Source organism: Protopterus annectens, chromosome 1.part1 (genome assembly GCF_019279795.1).
Source record: "Protopterus annectens isolate FY-2018-M chromosome 1.part1, PAN1.0, whole genome shotgun sequence".
NCBI classification, from domain to species: Eukaryota; Metazoa; Chordata; order Ceratodontiformes; family Protopteridae; genus Protopterus; species Protopterus annectens.
This window is the reverse complement of record NC_056726.1, coordinates 1,893,049,265-1,893,070,022: the sequence shown is the minus strand read 5'-3', so window position 1 is coordinate 1,893,070,022 and position 20,758 is coordinate 1,893,049,265. Positions and strand designations below refer to the sequence as shown.

Genomic DNA, 20,758 nt, shown 5'->3' with positions numbered 1-20,758 from the left:
AAATAAATCTGTAATCAACATCTTGGAGGATACTCTTTCCAGTAACTATCATGTTTTTCAGCTACAGCTCAAAGTTTCAATGTGTTATATATAGGCACAGATGTTGTGGATATCTCTCAATATCTATTGCTTATCTGAGATGTTCTTAATCTATCCGTTGTAGTTTCATTTCTTTCCACTTTACCCATAACAGGGGAGAATATATACTTTATACTGTTCACCATCAGTTGCAATTATTCATAAAAGTGCCTTACAGATGCAGCCATTGGATTATCTGTCCATCTTATTTATCATGGTTAAAAAAGGTTTTCAGAGAAACCATAGCTGATGGCATTACTTTTTATAATCAGAAGAGTAATCATTATCTGCTAGTTTGGTGGAACAGAATTAACCAGATGCTGACATACCCAGTGTTGTTTTTAGGGACATGGACATAACATGCATTTTCTTTGCAATAGCATAGTGGAATACTTTATCAAACAGTACAGTCTGGGTCTTCATTCAGTATAGGGGTAGGGAATTATGGCAAAATGTCATCCACTGTGGCTTTAAATAAAAGAAAAAAAGTCTCACCCAAAGCTTCCTAGAAGTAAGAATATTAAATCATCCTGTCATGCATGCCTACATACAGAGTAATCAGGAGCAAAAACACTCCAAAGCTTCTACTCTGAACCTGAGCAATCACATACATAATTTAGTGATACCTGACTCTATTGACAGGCATCATCATTCAACATCACTCACAAGGTTAGACAAGGAGAGGGTTACAATGAATTGTCTTCCAGGCATCATGATTTATGACATTACAAGGGCCCTAAAGATCTTTTTCCTGACAAATATGACTACAAATTAGTAATTGTCCATATGGGAGTGAATAACATGAGATGCAAATCCCTGAGAAACATGAAGAGAGACATTTCAGATTTTACATGCATGTTACAAATGCATTTAAGACACTAATCCTGTCTACAAGCCCTATTTCACCTCAAATGATACCTAGATAAAAACAGCAGATATCTGGTTTTAGTAGTCCGGTGGGATCCAATATAGTTAAGTATGGGATAAGGTGCTCAACAGTCCAGCATGCTTCTCTAAAGATGACCTGCATCTGTTTTCCACACACTGGCTAAAATGTTACTGCCCCCAGTGCATTTTTAGACAGAGTCCAGCTGATGGACATTCAACCATAAGTAACATATCAGTCCCGAAATTAAATCATAATAACATCATTCTCCTCAAAGACAGAAGCCTAAACAATAAGTTGTCTGATTTTATCGCCTTACTACATTTGGGAAATGTCTGTGTCTCGGTAGTTACTAAGAATTTGTTAAAATCTAAAGAGAGCACCTCCTTAATACTTGGTTTCATAATTTTCATGTCTCCATACCTGATGGGAGCTGTGGTGGAGACTCTAGGAAGATCCTCAGAGACCCACAAATTTAACTCATTATACTGCAGATTACACTAGATAGGATTAATTACCAATTAAAAGCTTGTTAGAGAAGACTATTCTTAGAGAGTGGTCCCCTGATGACCATGTAAGATTCCTCAGTGTTCTAAATCATCTCTCTTTCAGCAAAAACTGCATTATTCTGGGTGAGTTTCAGTACTATACAATAAATAGAGACATCTGTACCGCTAAGGTAAGATACACTCAAAACTTCCTGGACTTTATAAATAAAAAGTCTCTTCAATAGTTTGTAAGTAAACCTTGTACAGGAAAAAGCATTTTGGACCAGATTCCTACAAATATGGCTACCACTTGCACTACTTCTGTTGTATCTCCTTATCCACTCAAATCAGACCACAAACTTGTTACCACCTCCACTAAGCTCCAAAAAGCCCCTATAGCAAACTCCACTAAACTTAAGGACAATGAACATGATAGCCTCAGACTACTGTGTGATGAAATATCAGAATTTATTTCTGCCTCCACCACCTTAGAGAACGGTACTGCAGTAAGTTTTATAGGTTCATAGGTAGGTACAAAGCTATCAGCCCTGGGGCCTATACAAGCCCAGCCAAAAAGGTACCCTGGCTTTTACCACCCAAGAAAATTATTTTCCTGTGCCACTGTTGAGCAGAGCCACGGAGGTGATCCCCGGGGAGAATTTCCTATTTCCCATCCAATCATCAAGATTTTTCTTTAAGAATGCTAATGAGGAGTTTTGTATGATATAGATTGGTAGTTTATTCCAGAGTATGGGAAGTCTCTGGGACAGGAATCTATCCCTCTGGCATGTTCTGTTTATTGTGGTGACAAGGTTTAGGTCTCTAGAGCGTGTAGCTCAGAGGGATTGGGATTTCTTTAAGTGGAGCATGTCCAACAGCTCTGGGTTTGACATAGCTTTGTATGTTAGGCAGAGATCACCTCTGAGTAGGCGATATGTGACGGAGTAAAGCTGGAGTTTTTTTAGACGGTCTGCGTAGGGCATCTGTTTGAGGCTGATAATCCTCTTTGTGAGGCATTTCTGTGGCCTTTCCAGTTGTTGTAGATGTCTTGTGAGGTACATACCAAAAGGGGCATTTTACTCTATAATGGGTCTAATGAGTGATGAGTAGAGGAGAACAATGACCTCTTTTTTTTCTGGATGAGAAACCTTTTTTGATGAGGTGTACCATGTAGAAGGATTTCCTGACTACTGTGGCGATATGGTTATCAAAGGAGAGACCACTGTCCACCTGTGTCCCAAGGTCTCATCACAATTTCGGTGTTAAGTATACTACCGCCTATGTTGTAGTTCACTAAGGAATTTTACACTCTTAAAAAGATGCATTGAGTTAGCAGTCCCTACTCAAACCAGGCATCATAGTAAGTTCAAAAATAAACCACCCTGGTGGTCCACTACCATAAATAACCTCTCTGTTCAAGGAAAATATCAAAAGCATTACAAAAGTAAATACATAAATGAATGAAGAAATAAAATGAAAACCACTCTCAGGTCCCCTGAAGCAGCCCATGAACTTATGGTGATCTTTGAAATAATAGATAATTATAAATATTTTCTTATCTATTTTAGAAAACAAAGAAACTATGTTTTCCATTGTTTTGAACCCTTTCAAAATGATGCTCCATATTCTAACCTGACAGGCATTGTGATTATCTTTGCAAATAAATTGTGCCAGCATCACATTCAACACTTCTATCCAAAGCTCTGCAATATGTAAATCCCTTACTCAGTCTATTATTTCTCAACATCATTAACCTGAAGTGCTGACCAAGGCCAAAACAACTTCCTCCATGGGACCTAAGAAAATACTTGGTCGCTTAATTGTGTTAAACATACCCTTGCAGACACTTCTTAAGCTGCTAACCTAAGATTAGCTATTGGTTTCATCCCTGATGAGTGCCATACTGCAGTTGTGATGCCCCACCATAAGAATGGTCTGGTCTTACAACCGACCAGATAATTACTAACATATAAGTCTTATGAGCTTGAATGCAGAGACCAGGAATGTATATTAACTGACATCATTAAATGCAATATCAAATATCTTATTCAACTTGACACCTAATGGTTTGGTTTTGTGAAGGGTTGATTCTGTCTTCTTAATCTGGTTAACTTCTTCAAAAGGGTTATTGAGTCTGTAGACAGTGGTCATACAGTGCAAATGGTGTAACTTGACCTGACCATGGCCCTCAACACTGTCAACCATGCTCGCATTATACTTAATATATTAAAAATCAGGGAGTGCATCAGGTCACTGAAGATAGTTTCAGCAAACACAAACACAGTGAAGTATGTTCATCAAAACTACATTTGGTTACAGGTGACTTTGCCTTCTGCTCCACATTTGTGTGACCCTGCAGTTGGTATATATAAGGTTAGGGATTGTGGGTGCCACCCCTGCAAAAATATTTTTCTCATTTTTTTTTTCTTGAAGACAGTTTTGCTTAACATATTTCAATGTATTTATGTTTGCCAAAACTGTGTTCAGAAGGTCAACATAAATCCAAAAATCAACACATAAGTGGTAAGATGGACAGCAAACTGGAGGAGATGCAGAACTCACGCAGTGTAAATTTCAGAAGTCTCCTCAGAATTTATGAAAGTGACCAGAAGTGTCCTACACACAGTGCTGGGCCTTTCCTTTTTGGACATTACTTCTTAGAACTCCAAGCAAAGAGCCAGGACCTTTGGCTAACAAAGTCTGCAAATGACTGCAAATTAGGTATCCTCCCTGCTAAATTCATGGTGTACTAAACATGGGTCCAAAATGAATTCTAAGAAGTGTAGTAGTAGTGCCTCATTTAGCAGACAACCCCTCCACCTCATCATTCTATACAGACAACTCATCACTACATAATGAAAGTATTGTCAGGGATTTAGGAACATGGGTTGATAATTCTCTGTATTCTAACCATCACATGGCACTGGGTGTCACAAAATAATTTTATTTAGCACAGCTATTTGCAAACGACATATCTTCTAGGTCTAAAAGATAATCACTCCCATGTACTCAGCATTGGTGAGACCAGTTATGGAGCACAGTGCCTACTTGAGGGTGTATTGCACTAAACATATCAAACAATTTGGAAGAAGTCAAAGGTTCCTAATCAAAAAGATCACAGGCCTAATGTTCCTGAGATATCAAGAGGGGCTAGAAGCTCTATCCCTTTATTCAGGGTCTCATAGATGTTTGAGGGGAGATCTTTGTCTCGTTTACTTTGACATAAAATACACAGTTGCCTATGATCTCCTCCATCTCCTCAAATCCACTGACTCCACCAAAAAAGGACATAAATATTCACCAAAAAAAAATACATGCTGGATGAACAGGTTTATAACTCAGCACCACCCAAACATCTGGAATAAATTCCCCCCTTATAGGTTAAACAGTATGGCTCACTGTCTTCTTTTATAACATTGATTATTGGATGGTTATTTAAAGATTTACTCTGAGATTAATTGATGAGGTCCACCTGGAGAAAGGAGATGCAGCCTGAAGAATGGTACTAGCAAGGCAAAAATGGTCATAAGATTAAATGGTCGTAGTATAACTATAAAATATATGAATGTTTTGTAGGGGCTACTTTTTGGGCATTTTGTCCTGAACTCCTGCCTTGCATTTATTTGTCATTTCTCACCTTTTTTCAAGGTTATGGTGTACTTTTTGGGATTCTATCCAGGTTATCGTCCAGTGAAATGGATCTCTGAGGTGTGTTCACTCTCACTTTTATGAAAACATCAGAGACCTCTTCAATAATGTGCTTCTGTTTCCATAGTTTGTCCTCCTTTTGCAACTATTTTGATGTAGTCTTTGGAATTTCAGTTAAGGATTGCTATAACTAAACCTCAAATTTTACATCATTTTGTACCTGGTAGGCTTTTATTTTATTTTATTTTAAATGTGTTCACTGGGGTAGAGCACTGATCTAACTGGACCAATTACAGGTATAGTCCAGTTTGCCTAGGTCTGGTTTGGGTTGGAAGTCAGAACTGATGACCGCTAATGTGAGCTGATCACTTAACACAAAGAACAGGGATTCCATAATGGGCAAACAATATGCCTCTATGAGTGTGGTGACTTGAGACACTGCTGAACCACCTGAGAGAAGATTGGAAGGATCTGCTCCAGAAGCATCTCGCTATACAGTGATACAGAACACATTAGGCAACTGCATGGAAATTGTTGTCTCTAATGCTTTTAAATGAAAATGTATTCACTGTCACTATTTGAAATAATAATATTATTAATGATAATTTATATTATTTTATTTATATTTGTTTACTGGGGTAGTGCACTTATCAGTATTTACCAAATTTCATGCCTAGCCCTGGTAAAATAAAACACATTTCACAAACAAAAATGCAGAAACTTAAGCAATAATAACAATGACATGTATCAGTATGGAGAAAATCGATATCTGTGCAGTAACAGAAACCTGGTTCAAGGCTCCTGAGAGCACCCCAGCACTACCAGGTTATAACTCATACCATGCGTTTCGGCCCCAAAACTCGGACTGAAGCACAAAAGGAGGGGGAGTATCTATATTCATTAAAGATACGTACACCTCCAGGTTAGTGGCACTGCACGAAGCATCGGAAACCATCCATGTGCAACTAACAGTGGGAAAAACTGCCTTTCAGTTTGTAGCCTGCTACAGAACACCCTCCCTATTACAGGAACCCCACTTGGAATTCCTGAGAACACTGGAGAATATGAAGGTCTCTCCAAACACTATGTTATTGGGTGACTTCAACTACCCATACATTGACTGGGAAAACTACTCAAGCCCAAACACCCTCGCCCAACGGTTCCTTGAATTTATAAACTCTAACGCAATGGAACAACTGGTCACCACTCCCACAAGAGGGAACAACATATTGGACCTGGTCATCACCAACATGGGGACTCTATGTTCCACACCAGAGGTAAACCCCTCATTGGTAAGATCAGACCATAAACAAATTTCCCTGGACATCCATATCCCGTCCCCACCCCCAGCCAAGGAAATCACTGTAAAGAATTTCTGCACTTCTCAAGACTGAGGTGGAATCCTTCAAAGCCCCTGGGCCAGAGAATAATACAGCCCAATCCGCAGAATCCTTTACAAATGCATTCTATGAGCACCTGCTGGAATGCATGGATCGTGCTATCCCAAATAAAACCAAGACTCACTCCTCCAAAAACAGGAGACCGGTCTGGTGGACCCCGGCCATAAATAAGCTATACAACAGAAGGAGGAAGCTACTACATGACAGAGCAAAATCCCAAAAAGGGAAGGCATCTCTGATCAGTTTTAGCAAGAAACTTCGATCCCTCATAAAATCATCAAAGGCCAGTTTCGAAAGAAAAATTGCCCTAGACACTAAAGATAATCACAAGGCCTTCTTTAGTTATGTCAGAAACATGGGCGGAAACTCCCAGATATGCTCTGAATTGTTGCATAATGGTACAAAATATACTGAACCTACAGACATAGCCAACATTCTGGCAGACAGATTCAGCGCAAACTTCTCCCCCCCTTCCCCCCCAAAGGAGCAAACGCCTATCCCAAATGAATGTAACCTCCCTGACATCACAGATACACAGGTGAAAGCTGCCCTCTCCAAAGCAAAAAACACAGCATCTATGTGACCGGATGGTGTCCCAGGCTGTGTCTTACACGAGCTACAAGAAGAACTGAACCATCACATTAAGTCACTGTTCAGACTTAATCATACTACAGGATATGTACCCAAAGAATGGCGTACAGCTACAGTGGTCCCACTCCACAAAGGTGGTGCCACAACGGACCCTGGAAACTATCGCCCCATAAGCCTGACTAGTCTGGTCTGTAAAGCTATGGAGCATATTATCATGGAACTCATAAACAAAGACATTGGGAGCCTCCAGACACTGGACCCTACCCAATTCGGCTTTGTTAAGGGCAGATCTTGCCTCTTAAACCTAGTTGATTTCTTTGAAACAGTTACCAAAGCCATAGATGAGGGCAAGGTAGTCCACACAGCCTACCTGGACCTCTCAAAAGCCTTCGACACAATACCCCACTCGGGCATCATAAATAAGCTTACCAGCTTAAATATCAACCCCTATATCACAAATGGGTTGCAAACTGGCTCAGAGATAGAACCCACATGGTCAGAATCACAGGTGCCATGTCCGAATCCAAACCAGTTACAAGCGGCGTCCCACAGGGCTCAGTCCTGGGACCTCTCTTGTTCGGTATATACTGCTCTGAGGTTCAGGCTAACATGGGGGGATTATGGCTGACAAAGTTCGCAGATGACTGCAAACTGGGGGCCATAATCGAATCTTCAGCTGACACAAGCATCCTCCAAAAGGGTCTCACAGAGACGGATGCTTGGTGCCAGAGCCACAGCCTCAAGCTAAATGCTAAAAAGTGCATAGTCATCCCCTTTGGGAAAAACAAGGTGCCCACAAATTACCACATAGGTGGTAATCCATTAAGTACGGAAGAAGTAATTAGAGATTTGGGGACCAACGTAGATAGTAATCTCTCCTTTGATAATCACGTTGCCAAAGTGGTTAGAAAGACCTTCTATATAGCCCACCTTATCACGAAAGCATCTAGATCAAGAGAGGTCATTGTGCCCCTCTACTCTTCACTCATCAGGCCCATAATTGAATACAATGCCCCTTTTGGGATGTACCTTACCCGATACCTGCAGCAACTGGAGAGACCCCAAAAGTACCTCACCAAGAGGATCATGGGCTACAAACAGATGTCTTATGCAGCTCGACTAAAGAAACTCCAGCTCTACTCAGTTGCTTACCACCTACTCAGAGGCGATCTATGCCTGACGTACAAAGCCATGTCAAACCCAGAATTAATGGACATGCTCCACCTCAAAAAATCCAAGTCCCTTAGAGCTACACGCTCCAGGGACCTAAACCTCAGCACAAAAATATATAGGACATGCTGGAGGACAGATTCATTTCCCAGAGGCTCCCCTCACTCTGGAATAGAATCCCAATTCATGTTAGACATAGCCCCTCGCTGACCCTCTTCAAGCGAAATTTGGATGCGTGGATGGGAAATTGCAAATTCACCCCTGGGATCTCTCCTGTGTCCCTGCTAGACAGAGGCACAGTAAACTAATCTTAAAAGGGTACCTTCTGTGACCTACTTTACAGAGGCACAGTAGGCTAATCTAATAGGGAGGCGGAAGCCAAATACACTCTGGCTAGGCTTATAAATGCCCTAGGGCAGATAGCCTAGTATCTACCTATGAACCTATGAACCTATGATGATGATAATGTAAGAAAGAATCAAGCATTGTGAGGAATTTACCAAAAAGCAATAAATGTTCCGTGCCTCAGCCAAAGTCTGCCAGTTCACAATGAAGCACAAAAGACAGAAAAAACTGGCTTGACACCGCTGTATGGATAAAAGTTTAATAAAACAAATACCAACACTGTTGTAAGCGCTTTCGGGTTCACCAACCCTTCTTCAGACAATGAAACACATACTATTACACATTTAAAAAGCAGCTTCAACCAATCAAATGCTAATAATTTACCCGCCTATTTTGTAGTGCAGGTTTTAAAGGTATCCTGTCATTTAAACCTGGGTATCTATGAGAAGTGAGTGTAATAATCCATTTGGACTCCAAAGACTCAGTGTATAGCTTGATATCCCCCCCTCTAGCACCCAACCTAACATTAACTATGGCTTTAAACAAAAAAGTGTGTGTAGGGTTCCTCTCTATGTGTTTGTAAAGAGCATTCTGTTCTACATTATTCCTAATGCAGGTAAGGTGTTGTAGTATTCTAACCTTCAGCATGTTAGTTGTCATCCCTACATAATAGGACGGACATTTTTGACATTCAGCAATGTAAACCACATGTGTTGTTCTGCATGTCGCTCTAGCTCTTACTTACAGCAGCAATATCATGGATATACAAAATATTGTTTTAAGGAATTGGAACATACTAAGGACTGAGGATAAGCTTAGTGAGATAGTGGGACATACACCTAGATTTGGCTATAGACGTAACACCAATCTTAAAGACTTACTATGTAAAGAAAAGGGTTTCCAGGAAACTAGTACTATGATGAGCAAAGCAGGAACTTTACCATGTGGTAATTGTAAAGCATGTTCCAGTATTAACAAGGATTCAACTTTCACACATCCAGTGGATGGGAGAAAGTTTAATTTTAAAGCTAGAGCGACATGCAGAACAACACATGTGGTTTACATTGCTGAATGTCAAAAATGTCCGTCCTATTATGTAGGGATGACAACTAACATGCTGAAGGTTAGAATACTACAACACCTTACCTGCATTAGGAATAATGTAGAACAGAATGCTCTTTACAAACACATAGAGAGGAACCCTACACACACTTTTTGTTTAAAGCCATAGTTAATGTTAGGTTGGGTGCTAGAGGGGGGGATATCAAGCTATACACTGAGTCTTTGGAGTCCAAATGGATTATTACACTCACTTCTCATAGATACCCAGGTTTAAATGACAGGATACCTTTAAAACCTGCACTACAAAATAGGCGGGTAAATTATTAGCATTTGATTGGTTGAAGCTGCTTTTTAAATGTGTAATAGTATGTGTTTCATTGTCTGAAGAAGGGTTGGTGAACCCGAAAGCGCTTACAACAGTGTTGGTATTTGTTTTATTAAACTTTTATCCACACAGCGGTGTCAAGCCAGTTTTTTCTGTCTATTGTGAGGAATTTGTACCCCAGTTTGTGTAATTAACTTTATCCCCAGGATTATATACTATGTGTAGAAAACTGCCAATGCTGCACTGTTGCTGTGCATTCATAGTCAATTGATTTTGATACTTATCAAATGAAGCCTGTGCCTTAACATTTGACAAAAAATTGGGAAACAGAGGTTTCTGAAACATAAATAATTTATTATTATAAGAATGCAGTAGAGAGCTGAACCGAATATCAACTGACAATGTGCACTCATATACCTGTTACTATCCAAGCATGACAGAATGCAGAGAAGTATATGCTAGCCAGGAGAGAGGCATTCTAGATAAGCCTTATTGATTTTTTGTACTGGAAGGCAAGGGTGTTAGACCAGGGACCAGGGAGGACAAGAGGCCTTACTGGACATAAGTGTAAATGAATCTTGTAGCACCATTTAATGTTGCAGCTTTTCAGATTAAAAAAAAACATTACCACACATCCAAGTAAGGTGATATTTGGAAAGTATAATCCTTTCCCAGGACATCATTAGAGAGCTGGCTTAGCCATCACTTTAACAGACCTATTTAATACATTTTTGAACTTAAGCAGACCACCCAAAATGTTCAACAATAAGAAATAATCTTTAGGTGCATGACACAATGTTGGAATATAACCTACATGAAATTGCATTTATTAAATTTGTTGTTCCATTTGTATTGGTATGGTTTTCATTTGGTTTTCTGCATGGAAAAGAAGTGTGTAGGAAGCATTATTGCATCATAATTATCACTTGGGTTAGAAAACCGTATTACATCCCAGGCACCATCAGTATTATGAGTGTTACATATTTCTAACCATAATTATTTCATATATCTTGATATCCCTTTCATGTTGTCTTCATTCCTTCAGTTCACAGCTGCACATTGTTAATTCTCACATTGTCAGTGGCTTGAACTCATTATATAAGGTCAGAAAGTATAATTTAATTGGAGAGTAACAACCTTGATGAAGTAACACCTAACAATTGACACTAGGGACTAACTGTGAAGGAATTTGTTGTATTACAAATTCTGAAGTTTGTTCTTTTATAGAAGTCTGACAACCAAGTTATATAACATGCAAAAATGTCAGGACCTTATTACTTGATGCAGTCAAATGAAAAACAGTTTGTATGCATCAACATTTTTAAATATGTCACCTAATGAAACATGCATCATATTAGAGTCACAGGAATTAATAACAATCTCACATTTTCTATATTTCTGTACTGTGATGTTCATTGTATGCATATGTATTGCTAAGTAAAGCTACAATGATAATAATAATAAATTAATTGTAGTACACAGAGAGTCTCAATTACAATCTGACTTTGGGAAGAAAACTTTGTTAAGAACCTTTCTGATAAAAAGTTAAGGATCGATGCTCTACAAAGAACTATGATCAGGTTTCCCTTTATAACCATGTATTTTGCTTTGTAATAGCTTTTAAAGCAATCTACTCATCAGATGGACACTTCATTTGTTCCTGCTGTCCATGTGGCAGTCTCAAGTTTTTTATGACTTTCAAAGATGCTGCTTATACATTTCTTTTCTGTAACCTGTGGTGTCAGGTTGGTATAGTGTCCCAAACACCTTTTCAAATATAGCCTGGGTCACAAGGGAAATAAAAAACAGTTTAACAAAAAGCAGTGAATTACAATAAAGGCATACAGTTAAATAACAGATATCAAATTATGTCACAGTATAATAAACAGATACAAAAGTATGCTGTAATATAATGAACAAAGTGTAATGAAACTGATGTCTTAGACTGATATCCTATAATCTTGTGTGTTACTACACAAGGGCAGACTGCTGCACATACTATAAAATATTGTATACTTGGTGAACTACTTACAAATTAACAAATTAATTTCAGTTCACATGTAGTAAAATAACTGCATCTTCTTGATTTCCTCATCTGCTATTTTAGTAGTTATGCAAAGGACTTTAAATTACTTGTAGAGCTCGAAGTATGTAGCAGAGAATTACAAGTACCCAAGGCAACTTTAGAGAAAGATCTTTCAGTACATGCAAACTTTTATAATCATGTTTTTATTTCATTTTTATTTGTTGACTAGGGTAGAGCACTGATTTCCATGGACCTTTCTCAGACCCAGCCTGCGAGGACTTAGGATCACAGGATCATAGCTAGTTACTAGGTTGTTGGCCCTGTGGCCCTTACAAGCCCAGCCAAGAATTTAGTCCATGTTCCAACAAGTCAGCACCCTATGCCACTGTCCAGCAGAGACATAGGTAGAATCCCAGGGGTGTATTTTCTGATTCCCATCTAGTTATCCAGGCTGCACTAAAAAAGGCTTAATGAGGTATTCTGCTTTGCATGGAGAGGGAGTCTATTCCACAAAAGTTGGAGTCGCTGGGACAAAAATCTGTCCCAGCAACAAGTCCTATTGATGTCACAGACCAGGTTGAGGTCTCGCGTATGGGTTACTCTAGTGGAGCCTGACTTGTGGATATGCAGCAGTCCCATCAGGGTGGGTCTGAGATTCATTTGAATGCCAGACAGAGGTCACCTTTAAGGAGTCTGTAGGAGACTCAGTAGAGGGGCAGGGCTTTAGCCTATCTGTGTAGGGTAGATGTTTGACGCCCTGGATTCTACGGGTGAGGAATCTCTGTGGTTTCTCCAGCTGCTGCATGTGCTTTGTGAGGTACATGCCAAAAGGGGCATTGTATTCAATAATCAGTCTTATAAGGGAAGAATACAGGGATGTTATGACCACCTTGTCCCTAGCTGAGCTGCCCTTACTAATGAGGTGGGCCATGTAGAAAGCTTTCTGTACAACAGAGTCAATATTGTGGTCAAAAGTCAGTTTGCTATCAACCTAGGTTCCCAAGTCCCTCACCACTGTTTGCATGCTTACTGCCATATTATCAGTGTGACAATTTGTGGGGACATCATTCTCCCCAAAAGGGATGATGATGCATTTTTTGGCATTCAGTTTGAGGCCATGTTTCTGGCACCAGTCATTTGTTTGGATGAGACCCTCTTGGAGGATGTCCACATCACTAGGGGAATTGATGACAGGACCAGCTTGCAGTCATCTGCAAACTTGGTCAGCCATAGCCCACTAGATTTGGCCTGCACCTCTGAGAAGTATATCCCAAGCAGCAGAGGCTCCAAGACTGATCCCTGGGGTACACCAATTGTTACAGGTCTATTACTTGAGGTGGCTTCCCCTATTTTGACTAGGTGGGTTCTATCAGTGAGCCAGTTTGCTTCCCATCTGGTAACATATAGATTGTAGCCTAGTTGAGAGAGTTTATCTATTATACCTAAGTGGGGAATAGTATCGGAGGCCTTGGCCAGGTCAAGGTAGGCAGTGTGCACCATCTTCCCCTCATCTATGGCCTTGGTGACTGTCTCAAAGAAGTTGACTTGCTCAGAGTTATACAGGTAGACAATGCAGGCTGAAGAAACCCTGGACCATTGGAAACAACTCATTAGCAGCTCTTTAACCCTCTGTGCCAACTGCCAGACAAAGTGGTTAAACGGAGTGCTCCATCTGCATTCAGTTTCTGCATTTTAGGAATTATTGCTGCTGTGCAGTGCCTGTGCGTATCATATTTTTACATAAAGTAAGTTTTTTTTCCCCAGAAAATAAGAATTAAAAAAGTTAGGTGATTAACATTATGTTTCCAGAATTCCTGGCATACACCTATCAATAGTTTAAATGATGACATCATATGTGTCGCATGAATTAATGTTCAGAGTGAGCCAGTCACGCAGCATTGCCACACAACGCAAGTAAACATCGAGTGGAAATGATAACATGGTCACATAATGTAAACTCTTAAAAAGTGATATTTAATGAATAATAACATTATTCATTAAATATTACTTTTGCTGCAGTGTGCATTTTGTGTCCTCGCTATACATTTTTGTTCTCCTTATTTTCTTGTATAAAAGTTATTTTGTTCTGCTAGAGCCACGTACAGCTGCCCGCAAAATCACATCTCCATGCTGCTAGGTGTGATGACATGGTACCCTGAGTACGTCCAACTTGCATACAGTGTACATTCAGGGAAAGAGTTTTTTATATTATTTTATTTTTTAAACTTAAGCTTAGCACACTTTTTTATTACTGCAATAAGCTGCTCCATTTCCAAGAATATGCCAACTCTCCAGACCATTTACTGGCATTTTTACCAGGTTATGTGAAAGCTTTGAACTTAATATTTAAAGGGGAGTGTGCTTTCAATAGTAGACAGTAATTGTCATAGATCAGTTTGAAATTAAGTTTATTAAGTAAGAATAAGGCCTTATCCTTTACTGGAACTTAGTTGCTTAGTAGAGCATTTGTGTTTAGTGTTAGGACTAAGAAGGATAAATTTTAGTATGTTATAATGTCCAGCAGTTGTAAGATGGGTGAAAATCAGTGACTGGTAGTACATATTAATTTCTAGACAGAATCATATTAATAGCTATGGCACATCTAGGCTCAGTACAGACAAGAGTTTCTAAACAAATACTAGCTGAGATTAATTTTCATTGCAAAGGTGGAAGGTGAAACTTGGATCTAGAGCTGATTCTATATATTTCTGATAAGGCATGATCATCGATTTATATCCTTCAGTATCATTAACATAAAGGTGGCATGCTTTAGCTAAATGATTCTGGGTGCCAAGTAGTATGTGTGGATTTTTGGATGTTAACAGTTAGATTGTCATCTTGAATCCAGTTTTGTAGTAGTGAGAAATACTTTTGTAAGGATGTTTTCATTTGTTTAGAGTTATTTGCAGATCTTAGTAAAACAATATTATCTAAATATAGCAATTAGTTTAGACGTGATGAATTCCAAAGGAGATACTTAATAAAGAGAGTAATACAGCTGAGGAAAAGGAATAGACCTTTGTGGAACACCTGATGGTAGAGCTCTAATTTTAGTTGCCAGGCCATTAGTGCAAATTATAAATCTTCTATTGCTAAGAAAGTCCTTAAACCAAGTACTGACATCAGTAGAGAAGCCATAGTAATGGGGTTTGTTTTTCAAGCAATGTTTCACGATTTACAGCTTAAAGTGCTTTATGAATGTCCACAAAAATGTCTTCAGTTAGTGAGCCTGAATCCATATTTTTGAAATTCTAATTTATAAATAAAAAGTGATGCCATGCTGCCATATTTAGGCCTGAAACCAATACCTGAAGTGTTCCAGTATGCTTAAAGTATATTGGTCATGTTTAGAAACAAGTTTAAAACAACAACAGCAAAATTTAGAGTTGGGTATAACCTCCTTACCATATATATTACCAAATTATACATTTTTGTATACTCACTATGGAAACACAGTCACTTGGAATGCCGAGTGCTGGCACACAGAAAAAAATGGAGAAAATGCAGGAGAAGAACAAATCTCAAACATCACTTTTCTCCTTTAAACTTTTTTTCTGTTTGCAGAGAGGCAAGCCCCCAATGTGTGTGTGGAGGGAGGCAAGCCAGCTCCGATTTAATATCTATATCTATATCTAATCTATTTATATTTGTATATATATATATGTGTGTATATATATATATATATATATATATATATATATATATATATATATATATATATATATATATATATGGGTTCCCTTAAGAATCTCAAAAAACTGAAATACCGAATTTCAGTTTTCTGAGATTCTAATCCCGAATGCTCGGAATCGCGAAACACCTGAAGTGTGAAATTCGAAATCCCGAGCTTCTGGTGTTGCCATGTATGAATGGATGTAAGTGCAGGTAAGTTTGTATGAGTGTGTAGGTTATGTGCTGTAGTGTAAGTTAGTGTGTGTTTTGGTTATGATGTGTGTGTGTGCAAGGGGCTGTGAAATGTGTGGGTGTGAGTTGCCTTTGTGTGTGTGATTGTGCGGTCTTGGAGTTAGAATATATAAGTGGGGAGGATGTGGGGGGCACAGTTTCTAGTGTAGGTTAGTTTTGTTTGTGTGTGGGGGGCAGTTGTGTGTATGTGAGTGTGTGTGTGTGTGTGTGTGTGTGTGTGTGTGTGTGTGTGTGTGTGTAAGTGTTGGGATTGTAAATTTCGCGGTTATGGGCATTTGAGATTGTGGTATTTCGGCTTTATGATCTCGATATTCTGAAATTTGGTATTTCAGAATTTCAAGATTATAAAGTGAACCCATATATATATATATATATATATATATATATATATATATATAGGTTTACTATTAGATTTTCAAAGCAAACTCCATCGACTGCACTTTTGTCGAACACGGAAGTTCGAAAACAGTAATATCGAACACCAAAAGCCAACCTAGGAACGGTTTTAACATGGGTCGAGATAGGTGTTCAGTGTTATTGACCCTATCTTGACCCATGTTAAAACCCATTCCTAGGTTGGCTTTTGGTGTTCAATATTAAATATCTAATAGTAAACCTATATATATATATATCTATATATATATATATATATATATATATATATATATATATATATATATATATATATATATATAGATATAGATAGATATGGATAGATATACATTTTCACACCTTGGAGAAAAGGGAATATTGCAAGAAATGTCAGTCTCATTTTTTTTCCACTTAATATTTTTAGCATGTCCAAACATTTCAAGTTCTTACCTTTTTTCTAAGTTTTTTTTTGCTGATAAGGATAGCCTGCTGATTTCTTTTCTCAGAGCTCAAAATTCCTGCCATGACATCATGAAAGACTGAACCCACAATTTCTCAGTACCTAAACTAATGTATTTGCTTCTGTATCTCCATGCAAAATGCAACAATAATAGTGTTTTAATTCCCAAAAAAGACAAATTGCCAACTAGTTCTTGCAAATGGAACACCTCACATTAAAAATTAACAAGTATAATTATGTAATAGTGAAACCACAATGCAAGTGTGAAGATGTTCCTCTGAAGAGGTAAGTTATTTTTCTTACCTATGATGCTTTGAAGTCATGTAAATCATTGCCTAATACCAATCCTAATATCATTTTGTGGGTGTGGTTTTATAGAGTAAACAGTGAAACCATAAAATCAAACAACGCAATATAATCTTAACAGTTTGCAAATCACTTGCAAAGTTGGCACGAGAAGTCTGAAGAGAAATTAAATTAATTATAAAAGATTACAGCACAATGTTGGTGCAGCATTTAGTGTTTTCACTGCACAGCAAGAGGTTCTCTGTTTCAACGCTCAACTGGGGTGCCGTCTGTGCAGAGTCAGCATGCCCTCCCTGTGTTTGTGTGGGTTAACTTTGGATACTCCTCTTTCTTCCCACCTTCCAAAGAGATGTAGTAGATGGATGAGACACACTAAATTGGCTATAGATATGAATGTGTGGTATGGAAGGACAGCCATGACAGGTCTAGCCACCTGGTGTGAACGTTGGCTCTAGATCATTGTCACTGTTGAAGTGACACCCTGACCCCATATTCAGAAATGGGAAAAAGGGGTTGTCGATGGATAAAACAAGAATGATTCCAAAAGTGACCAGTGCACTTTAATGCTCCATTATGCGTCATGTGCATCTAACTTCCTATAAGAAGCTTCTGTGCTTTGCATGTGCATATTATTTTACTGATGCTTTGACCTTACATGCATATTACTTGCACTGTATGTCAAGTGTAGCTAAATATATCATGCAAAATGCTGGGCTAAATTAATTATAGAATGGAATCAAAATTTATGGTAGAAATATTACCAGCCTCAGATTTTACAGAGGATATCACTTTAAGGGTTGAAAGTGAGGAAGACTTGAAGAGCTGATAATGAAGTTAAAAGCAGAAAACAAAGGGTGGCTCATTGAACAACATAAAACTATGTCCTCTAACCTTATCAAGTATTTGCAAATTGATAAGGGCGAAGCAGAGGCAGTGAAAGATTTGATTTTCCCAAGCTCAAAGATCTATGTGGAAGGTGACTGTAGTGAAGAAATGAAAAGACATTTTCATTTAGAAGGCAAAGCTATTGCAAATCTCGATGATTTGTAAAGAATGTAGACTTGCCAGCAAAGGTCTACAAAGTCAAATATAAGGTTTTCCAACACTAACACATGGCTCTAAGAGATAAAATATAAGTAAAAAACTGATACTTTGAATTGTGTCAGAAAAAATATATGAAAAATTATGTGAAATGCAAAAAGAGCCAGTTAATACTTAAGAAAATAAATCCAGAGTATTCACCAGCCTGATAGTAAAACTAAAACTGAAATACTTTGGCTGCATAATATAAAAACATAATTAACAAGACAGTAATGTTGGAAATGATTTAATGCAAAAGAAGAGTGTGGCAGAAGTCACGGTGTTGTGCCAGCATCACCAAAGTAATGAGTAAGAATTAAAAGAAGCACTGCTTGCAGCCAGGTCTAACATGTTTAAGTCCTTGAGATCACCAAGTCTGGCTTGACTAAATGACTAAACAGCAGCACCCATAGCAGCATTCACAACTAAAAGGTTTAAGGGTCTTATCCATGAATGAGCTACTTTCTTAAGACCAGGGTTTGATTCCCCCTCCTACATTTGCCTACCATGTTTCACTGAACAAGTTATATAACTGTGTCTGCAAATGGTCTGTTGTGATCAGTGTACAACCCCAGTAAACTTACTAAGTAACCAAACAGTGCTCCTGCATAACCCTTTAAAAGAGACATGGTTTCAATGCATTTCTGGTTAACAAATAAATAAAATAATGAAAAAAAAAAAACAACTACATAAAACCAACCTTATCAGGTTAAATAAATTATTGTATTAATGACAAATACAGAAATTTGCTATATAAAATAAATTATTAACAAGTAAGTATATCTAAAGTCTATGTGCCTCAGCTAAATCTTTTAAATCTTTCTGGGAGTATACAAATATAAAACAAACATCATCACCAAGACTTAAAAGTGCACATCTGCAATTATACTACAACTTCAGTCCTTTGGCCCTTAAAGTGCCATATTACCCTATAAGGGTGCACTGTTTATAAAGTAGCACATCTTTGCTGAGTTATCTTCTTTACTGCTTACATAGTTATACAGAGATTGCCAAATTGCAAAACTCTGTACATCAGAAACGTCAAAACATAATCTCCAAAATGTAGAAGGGCACAAAATTAACTTTACCTGCACTCCTAAGCACTCCGCTTGAACTTATATATATATATATATATATATATATATATATATACACACACACACACACACACACACACACATATATATATATATATATATATATATATATATATATATATACACACACACACACACACACATATATATATATATATATACACACACACACACACACACACACACACACACACACACACACACACACACACATATATATATGCCAAGTCCAGAAGTGCACCAATTTGAAGAAGGGAGAAATCTCCAAAAAGTAGGGAATCATTGTCAGTGCACTGTTGGAAACTGCACCAGCGATGATTTCCTATGGAAAGCACTGACCAATATTATATTCTTTGGCATCCTTTACTATATGCAATTGACTCTGAAGGTGTTTCACCTTAATCACCTGTAGCAGAGCTTACATATATTCACTTGTTTTCAAATAGTGGCTTTTAGACCACTTATCCAGCTAAATAAGAAAAAAAACATAGGATTCTAGAGAAGGATGCAAACACAAGTATGCATAGCCCCTTGTATCCCTGATGTGCTCCTGCAGATTTGATTAATCTTTATTTTGGTCTAGTAATATCAAAAAGGCTACAGGAGAATATAACAGCATATACTACACTTTCATGATTGCAGCTGTAACAATCTGTAGTTGTAAATTTTATGCCATTTTTTAGATAACAACCAATTACAGTTTAACATCTTCAGGTATCTGGAATGGGTGGCTGAGAAGGGAAGTCTGAATGAGGAGGTCACATCTAGAATAGAGTATCTGCAGGCAACTGTCTCAGAGTTTAGAGGTAGTGTATGACAAAATAATTCCAAAGAAGATGAAAAATTAGGAGTACAAAACATTGGTGTGACCAGTACTTGTGTGCGGTACAGTAACCTGGGCAGTAAAGGCAGAGCAGTTAAGGAAGTTAGAGGTTAGAGATGGAGTTCCTAAGACTGGTGGTAAGATGCACACTATGGGACGCACAAGGAAATTAAGATATCAGAGCAGAAGCCAATGTAGATCCAATTGCAAAGAAGGTTAAAGAGAAGAGATGATGGTGGTTCGGGCACTTGTGTAGAAAAGCAGAAGGCAATCTAGTGAAAACGATTTAGGACAGACAGGAGGAAGGTAAGAGGAAACAATGGCATCCAGCAAAGAGTTGGACAGATTGTTTGACAGAAGAACTGTGAAAATCATGCATGAATGGTGAAGAAGGTAGGAGAATAGCACTGAATCAAGATAGATATGGTTACGTTTGACATGACACCCTGAATATGAAGAAAATGAGAAAAAGAGGGTTGATACTGATGATTATGATGAAACTGCTGATTTTATTTCTGATGGACTTTATGCAAAATTGTTTTACCTTCTCACTGTATTACATGAATTCACACTTGACTGCTCAAGTATAAGAAATTCAAGTGCAGTGTGTACATAAAGTCAGCCTTAACTTTGTATCAGTTTTAGTCTATAGCTGCTTATCCTGCTTGCTTTACTGC

The 20,758-nt window shown here is 38.1% G+C and overlaps 1 protein-coding gene across 1 annotated transcript in view; it reads left to right on the top strand.

Moving 5' to 3' along the window:
• Positions 1–20,758, top strand: part of PTPRU (protein tyrosine phosphatase receptor type U) — a 4,710,560-nt gene that overhangs the window by 3,431,482 nt on the left and 1,258,320 nt on the right. The gene's annotated exons all lie outside the window — the stretch shown is intronic.